The 8,323-nt window shown below is 48.8% G+C and overlaps 1 non-coding gene across 1 annotated transcript; it reads right to left on the reverse strand.

Annotated features, from left to right (window-relative positions):
• Positions 1-5,144: 5,144 nt before the first annotated feature.
• TRNAA-AGC (transfer RNA alanine (anticodon AGC)) lies at positions 5,145-5,217 on the reverse strand. The gene has a single exon. It is a non-coding gene; the product is annotated as a tRNA-Ala (tRNA).
• Between the last annotated feature and the right edge of the window lie 3,106 nt (positions 5,218-8,323).

Here is an 8,323-nt window from a genome sequence, read left to right on the forward strand (position 1 = left end):
CTCGTTTCTTTCTCGGTTTCAAAACCGGGCACAGTCGCGAAGATACGAAGAAACGACGGGTGCGTTTTGGATTCGGCTTACACGGATCATGTAGACTTAGCGGCTGAGGCTTACAACAAAGCCCTGAATGGTAACGTCAGCGTCGGAGAGCTCCGACAGCTTCACGATAACTTGAAAACGACACAAGGCGCCAGCCATTCCAAGGCTGCATCTCGTACCATTGTCTCCTCTCCGTTTTCTGGTTTATCCGAGCATGAATGGGCAGTAATATCGCGGGATCTGATATTCTCTTTATATCCAAATGTTACGGAGGTTGAGACGCGGGATGAAGACAGGCTTAATGACTTCCTCACCGTCCTTGTGAAGGCATCCCACCAAAGCACAGCGCTTGCGTACATAGTCATATGCACCGCTTATATGACACGCGACAATATGGACGACATCCTGTGGACGAAGCCTGCACATGGAACGGGAATTTCTTGCCAACTTCTGGGCGTCTGCGAAATAGAGGATATATTCTTTGCACAGGTGTTCAGCAGTCGTAGCATAAACAACTACGTCCAAAGCCTGTTTCGCAATATACGCCTCAACGTAGCGGACCAAGCCTCAAGGCATCGTGTGCTCGGTGGGCCTTCCAAGGAAGATATCGCGCGGGAACTGGACAAACTCCGGTTGGTGCTGCCGGAGGAAATTGCCGCCTCGGATCTCCGCGTTCCAGCCGTGTCGAAGACATTCGCTGCCAACTTGTTGGCGGCGCGTTCGTACGCCTTCGACGTAAGAAAAGCTAAGGTGTCTCGCAAGATACCCACCGCCGACAGCCTCTCTCTACCCCTGGTTGTGCGACGCGAAGAAGTGATCTACGTACCGACGAACGTCTACGCCCTTCTCGGCCACAAGCCGAACAAAAAGCCTGCTCTTGGCATTCCCGTTGTGGGAGTGGATATGGCTGCCGAGATGTGGTCGTACCTTCTGGAGCGTCCATGGTCTGACGAGTCGCGCAAGAACATCAAGAGTCGCCTGGAATGCTTCAAGCAAAAGCTGCTCAACGGCTCTCACCATGCTGACTCCCTAAGAGCGGCTGCCATCGCCTTGGGCGTGGAGTCCTCGATCGACGCCATGATGACTGCAGAATGGAACACCGTTGCCATCGTAAACGATACCCAGACATCGCTAGGACGGCTGGTGTACCTCTCTTGGGTGTACGACAGATGTGCCGCCATGTCGGAGCACTTCCGCTTGGGCATTAACTCAGCACTGCAACATTCGCCAGGGTTTGCAGAAGCTTTCGGCTGCGCAAACGGTTCGGCCATGACTTCTCAAAGCTGTTGCCTTAAGTCGTGCTAAGGAGGCAGTGGGGCAGAGAAAAGGCGGTGCTTTCATGCATTGCCTGTCGGCATGCTATCCTAAGGACATATTTTGTACGACTAACAAACTTTACTTTCCTATTTTTACATTTACTGCTCAAAGAACGTGTATTTACAAGATCTGCACATATGAATACGCGACAAAATATATTTGTTACCCTGTACGCGGGTTGGTTGATTTGTTATTTGACTCAGATTGCACGTTAGCATGGTATCAAACAGTACGTCTGCGTGTTTAGAATGGTACTGCATAGTGCTCCAGTCAACTCTGGGTAGCTTGAAATCCCCCATCGAGATTAACCTGGCTCCAAGGAAGTGATTAAGCATGTAAGCATGGAATGACTGCAGTACGTCGACGTTTTAAGATGGGCTGCGAGAAACGCGCCGATAAAGACTGGTCGCGATGAATACTAATGATGGTGATGGTGTCCTCAGGCTTAATGGCACATACCCACGACGGGGGATTGGCCAGGAATACAAGAGTATAGAAAAGATTGCTTCGACCTTTTTGACTTCAGGAAGAACGATGAATGGAATTTCCTTTTTTATCAGGATAGCAACGCCCCGGCCACGTGTTAACCTGTCTTTTCGGACTATCGCATGTATACACACGCAGGTATAGCTGTATCTTACTTATATGAGGCATAAACGTGGAGGCTAACGAAAAGGGTTCGACTTAAGGACAGCGCAGCGAGCTATGGATATAAAAATGATCGATATAACGTTTAAGAGACCGGAAGCGGGCAGAGTGGGTGAGGGAGCACACGCTGGTTAATGACATCCTAGTCGAAATCAAGAGGAAGAAATGGGCTTGGGCAGGGCATGTAATGCGAAGGCAATATAACCGCTTGTCCTTAAGGGTAACGGAGTGGATTCCAAGAGAAGGCAAGCGTAGCAGGGGGCGACAGAAAGTTAGGTGGGCGGATGAGATTAAGAAATTTGCGGGTGTACGGTGGCCGCAATTGATGAAGGACAGGGTTAATTGGAGAGACATGGGAGAGGCCATTGCCCTGCAGTGGGCGTAGTCAGGCTGATGATGATGATAATAATAAAACTCTCAGTGGCACGCTGCGACTAAGCTAGCGCACCATGCACGGGGTTTTATCAGGAGGCGGATTTTGCGTTCTAGTGGACTGCATACTCCGTTGCATCAACTGCTTGTAGACGAGTAGAAGCAACAGGCGCCGGGTGACAACTTCAGTGAACGTGCAGTGCTCCGGAGTTCGCGAGTCAAACACGCATGTCTCGAAGGCTTCTTTGCGTGCTCGTACTTCTGTTCCAATATGAACAAGCTGTGGATCTCTGTTGAGGTGACAGCAGATATCGAGTGGGAAAGCGGGAAATTTCTCCCTATATTCTGCTAGGCAAAAAGAGTTAAGCTTGCAAACGGAACGTATAATAAAGAGGCTGGATAGAGAGAAGAGCCTACCACTTTTGTGTCGCTGTAAAAAAAAAATAAAGAAAGGAACTACGAAGCTCATTTATATGCAGGACTGTGGGGCGAGACCGGTTGCGTCTGTCTCTTGTGTTCCTAGGTGGTGTGGGCTGGGCAATATTATTTTCTTTTTCCTTTCTCTATCTACCAGCACTATTTTATGTCTCGTATTTTTTTTTTTGTCGTCGTTCACCTTCCTTTTCTTTCATTGTGGTAAAAACTGCGCGCACCTGAAGGAGTTTCGTCACTGCGTTCCGCGATCGGCGGTTTTCTTCAGCGTCTGGAGTGCTCTACTACTATCGGATTTATAGCATCAGCATTTTATTTAAAATTCCAAGAGAGATGCGCTGTTAGGGAGTGCCTTTTATCAGGACACTCCTCAGCTCTGAACTATCGATAGTGTCTCCTTGTGCAAGACGGTGTATATAGTGTGCTCATACGTGATCAACATGGCTAGAAGCGATTGACAGTAAAAGAAAAATAAGAAAATGCTGTGCGATGTCAGTGGACGGTCAAGATACCCCGATGGTCGAAGTTATTCCGGAGCCCTCCACTATGGCCCCTTTTATTCCTTTCTTCTCTAAATCCCTCCTTTATCCGTCACCTTACGGCGCGGTTAACGTGTCCACCCATATGTGAGAGAGATACCGCGCCATTTCCTTTCCCCCAAAAAACCAACAAAGACCAAGAAAAGAAAATGAGTGTGGAGTAGCTTGTGAAGTGTAAAGTCTGATGAAGGAAACCAATGTTTCTCCGAGTATTCATTTCGTTGAGTTTTGGTATTAGTGATTGTAGTGAATCATTCACGCTGATTCGAAGAGGCGATAAAGATAACATCCCATTTGCTTGCCGCAATAAGTGTGCACTCTTGGCAGTAAGAAATTCTGTGAGAAAGCAACACACGTGACTTTGTGTTGGTGAATGCACTTTCAGCGCGTTAGAGAGGGAACGACTTGTCACGCTTCCATTTCCCGATCTGCTGCTTTGGATAAACTGCGCTTTCTCTCGCTACTTCTGACGCACGTACACCAACGGAAATCTGTCTTCCCCGCTACGCCGGTTAATTAATGGTCCGCAGCCTCGGCTACTGGGTCACAATTTTTGAGGGCGCCGCAGAAATTTATCGTGCGTAGATAATCATGATCATCAGCCTGACTTGCGCCCACTGCAGGGCAACGGCCTCTCCCATGTCTCTCCAACTAACCCTGTGCTTTGCCTGCTGCGGCCACCGTATCCCCACAAATTTCTAAATTACACTTAGCTTTCTGCCGCCCCCTTCTACGCTTGCCTTCTCTTGGAATCCGCTCCGTTACCCTTAAGGACCAGCGGTTATCTTGCTTTCGCATTACATGCCTTGCCCAGGCCCAACGTTACACCTATCATTTTTCTTTCCATAGCTCGCCTCTTTGTTAGCCTCCACGTTTCTGCCCCATAGGTGATTACCGGCAAGATACAGCTGTTGTATACTTTTCTCTCTAGGTATATCGGTAAATGCCATTCATGATCTCAGGGAGCCTGGCATATGTTCTCCACCCCATTCTTATTCTTCTCGTTATTTCTCTCTCATGATCGGAATCAGCGGCCACTACCTGCCCTATGCACACATATTCCATTACCACTTCGAGCACCTCGCTATCAACTCTGAACTGCTGTTCCCTGACGAGAGTGTTTAACAATGCTTTGGTTTTCTGCACGTTAATTTTAAGACCTACGGTTCTGCTTTGCCTGCCTAACTCATTGATCATGCTTCGCAGCTCATCTCCTGAGTGACTTAGCTAAGGCCTCGCAAATTACTCAGGTATTCTCCATTCATCATTAGTTATCTATGGACATAATTACTTGAGTGCATAGATAACTTTACTCTTTAAGACTAAAGAAAGAAAGCCGCCGCGATGGCGCACTGGTTATGGCGCTCGGCTGCTGACCCGAAAGACGCGGGTTCGATCCCGGCCGCTACGGTCGAATTTCGATGGAGGCGAAAGTCTACAGAGGCTCATGTACTGCGCGATGTCAGCGCACTTTTAAATAACCCCAGTTGGTCGAAATTTCCGCAACCCTTCACTACGACGACCCTCATAGCCTGAGTCGCTTTGGGGCGTTAAACCACACAAAACTAAAGAACGAAAAGCCATGGAGTTTGTCTCTAGGGAACTTTCGTTACAGCTTAGCTTACAAAGAAGGAACTATATTAAACAGATCTGCAGCCTATACTACTATACATCTGAAAGAAATGTCTAAGGTTGCTGCAATCGTGCCTTTCATGGACGCTCCTATGCCCATCGCGCCATGTGCTGCGCGCTGTTTTTGAGCAATGGGCCAGAATGACAAAAAAAAAAAAAAACTCTTGGAGGTGCTGGGTATCGATCCCAGTACCTCTCGCATGCTAAGCGAGCGCTCTACCATCTGAGCTACACCCCCAGCCACGTAAGCGGAGTTAACGGGACTAAGGAATCGGCGCCGGAGCGATGCGCGGAAATGTAGGTCGAGCGGCGGCGTCCGAGAAAGCGAGAGAGAACCGGTCGCGCCCGAGATCTGGCACAATGTTCGAGTGCAGCTCAGTGGATCAGAAAGATTTTCATCTTTAGCCGGTAGGCCCCGTAAAAATTATTGAATCAGATGTCAGTTAAAAAATGGCTGAGGCTTAGCTAAGGTTAAGCCTTGTCAGATGCGAAGCATATTGATGGCTAGGCTTGGTGATACATGGCTTTCCTTGGTTGAATACTTGGTCATTTTAATACAACCACTAGAAGCCTTCGTCGTGGGGGAAGACAACGGCACGGCTACAGCGGAACGCCGACTAACCCCGAGACGCGCGTTGGGTGAGCGCCTGGATTGCCACGGAAGCCGCGTCCGCCTGCCCGGTGGAGCGAGCGTTTCACCTACACCGAGTGTGAACGCGCGTTCGAAATGCGCGGGAATGCCGCTCGAGGACATTCCGGCGTCTGTGCGATGGCATCGTTCTCCCTCTCCCAGCGCGTGACGGCGATCTGTCGTGACGTCATCGTGTCACGTGGTTGGTCACGTACAGCTCCGAGCGACGGCACAAGGTGGAGGACCTGTTTCTCATCTGTCATGACGTCATCGTGTCACGTGGTGTGACGTCATCGTGTCACGTCGTTGGTCGCGTACAGCTCCGAGCGACGGCGCGAGGTGGGGGACCTGTTTCTCATCTGTCATGGCGTCATCGTGTCACGTGGTGTGACGTCATCGTGTCACGTGGTTGGACACGTACAGCCACGGTGACGGCGTGGGGCATAGCTCTAGCAATATGCTTCGCATAAAAAAGAAGCTATGTAGCTTTAATGTAAACACAACACTCTGCATGGTTAGTTTCATGCATTGAGGTATATGTGAGCTTACAAAACCTTCACCTTCTGAGATTTCTCCGAGCGTATATCGCACTTTTCCTGTCTTTTTTTTCCCCGCTGGGGACAAGGCAATAGGTGACTTGCACTTAACGTCAGCACGGAGGGCCTCCGTAGTGTAGGGTCCAGCAATTGGTGAGAAGCGTTGTTGTTGCTACTTTAGTGACATGTTCTTCCTGCCGTCTTCTTTCGCCTAACGGGCGGACTGCTGTGAGGTGGTTGCATGCAATATATATATCAAAGCATGACAAAGTTACCTTCCGGCCGTGGCGTCATTCCCCTATGGCTAATTGTTAGTGCAAAATAATTGTCACCATGTTTCTTAATTTGCTTTTGGCGATGACACTTGCTGTTCACAGTAAAAGGCGTCTGCATCTCCTGTATGTGCATTCTGGGCTCTGAAAAGCACATTGTAGGCACTAAATTTGGCGGGCGGTGCTTCGGCGTAGTAATTGATTCTTTATTAACACTTGATCCGGGCCATTGTTTCCTCACTTAAGAAAAACAATTATTATTCTTTTCGTATGAATGTGGCTCACATGGGTGCACCGTACAAAAGTTGTCATCTCGAAAGAGCAGCATCCGATAGGAAAATGCTTGAAGAGCCTTTACAACCTGAGATTCAGGTGCGTGGGAGGACAAATCAAGGTCAGTAAAACTAAGAACAGCAGAGCTCATCAGTATATTCAGATGGCGCTGCTTTAAAAAACGCACCTGTTGGCAGCTGTCTTTGAAGTGCACCCTGTTTACCACTGTCAACTGCTTGGATGGCAATATGCGAAACCTCCTCTGATTTTAGGCCCAGGCTATTATTTCATGTCTTAGCTCGGCAAAGTGTTATCTGATTTTGGCGTAATACCGAAACGTTTGCATTGCTCTACGAGGGGCGTAAAGTGAATGCGCAGTCCAGGAACGAAATACTTGTGGGTATGTCTTAATGACTCAAGGTGTCCTCGTCATGCAGGGTAAAGAGAAATATACGGAGACGGAGCGGAGATTAACTAAGACAATTCCAGTCCCGTCTCACACTGACGGTGGCAATAGCTGGTACTCACAGAAGTCTGTCCCGCGTGCCCTGCTGTACAGTGCCCTCTGAAAGGTGCACACACACCATGCAGACCAACTCGTTTAGGTATGATTTATGTGGGTTTAACGTCCCAAAGCGACTCAGGCTATGAGGGACGCCGTAGTGAAGGGCTCCGGAAATTTCGACCACCTGGGATTCGGGGTTCTTTAATGTGTACTGACATCGCACAGTACACGGGCCTCTAGAATTTCACCTCCATCGAAATTCAGCCGCCGCGGCCGGGATCGAACCCGCGCGTCATTTCGGGTCAGCAGACGAGACTCATAACCACTGAGCCACCGTGGCGACCCAGGCCAACTCGTATCACATGAGCCAATGCATCTAAGATATTGCATGTGAGAATGGGTCGTATGAAAACATATAGCGCATTTTGAAGAACGTTCATTCATTTGTCTCCCTGGTTCCCTTGTCCAGACAATTCTTCCCACTCGTTAGCGGCTGGCGAAGGCATAGGGGATATGGCCTTCTTTTTCTGGCAGGCCCATGTTTTCATGGCAGGCCCAATTTCTCCACAGTGTTGACATCGTGGCTTTTAAAGTTTGGGTACCAGGTGTGTAGAGATTTGGTGGTGTGAAAAGTGTTGGTTTTTATCATTCTTAATGTCTTTTTTCTGCTTCCTTCGTTGACAGCATCACTACTGCATTTTAGGGATAAGCATCGCCCCGAGACCCTTCGTGGAGCCGGAGTAGCCAAACTTCGCGAAAGTGAAAGCGAAAAAAAGCTTTAGTACTGAAATGAAAGCCACGGACTACGCCCCTTAGGCATTCAAGCGTTTGGCAGCAGCGGCAGCGTACTGTTTCTACGCCGGATCGCCTGACATCGTCTGCTTTTTTTTACCACTTCGCAGGTTGGTGCCACGAATTTTTGTTGTACTGTTTTTTATGTACTGTTACAACACTCTGCGGCCGCTGCTGCTACTGCTGCCAAACCAGTTTCTTTGTTTACTCTGTGATCCTGTTACTTTGCTCTAATGCCGGGCCAAACAAACTGTGTATCGTGCAGAGAAAAAGTTGGGGATGAAGACCAGTATGCCACATGTGTAGAATGTTCCTTCAGTTACCATTACGGTAAC

The sequence above is a fragment of the Amblyomma mixtum genome, chromosome 10 (genome assembly GCF_055824585.1).
Source record: "Amblyomma mixtum isolate Tamu chromosome 10, ASM5582458v1, whole genome shotgun sequence".
Taxonomy (NCBI): Eukaryota; Metazoa; Arthropoda; class Arachnida; order Ixodida; family Ixodidae; genus Amblyomma; species Amblyomma mixtum.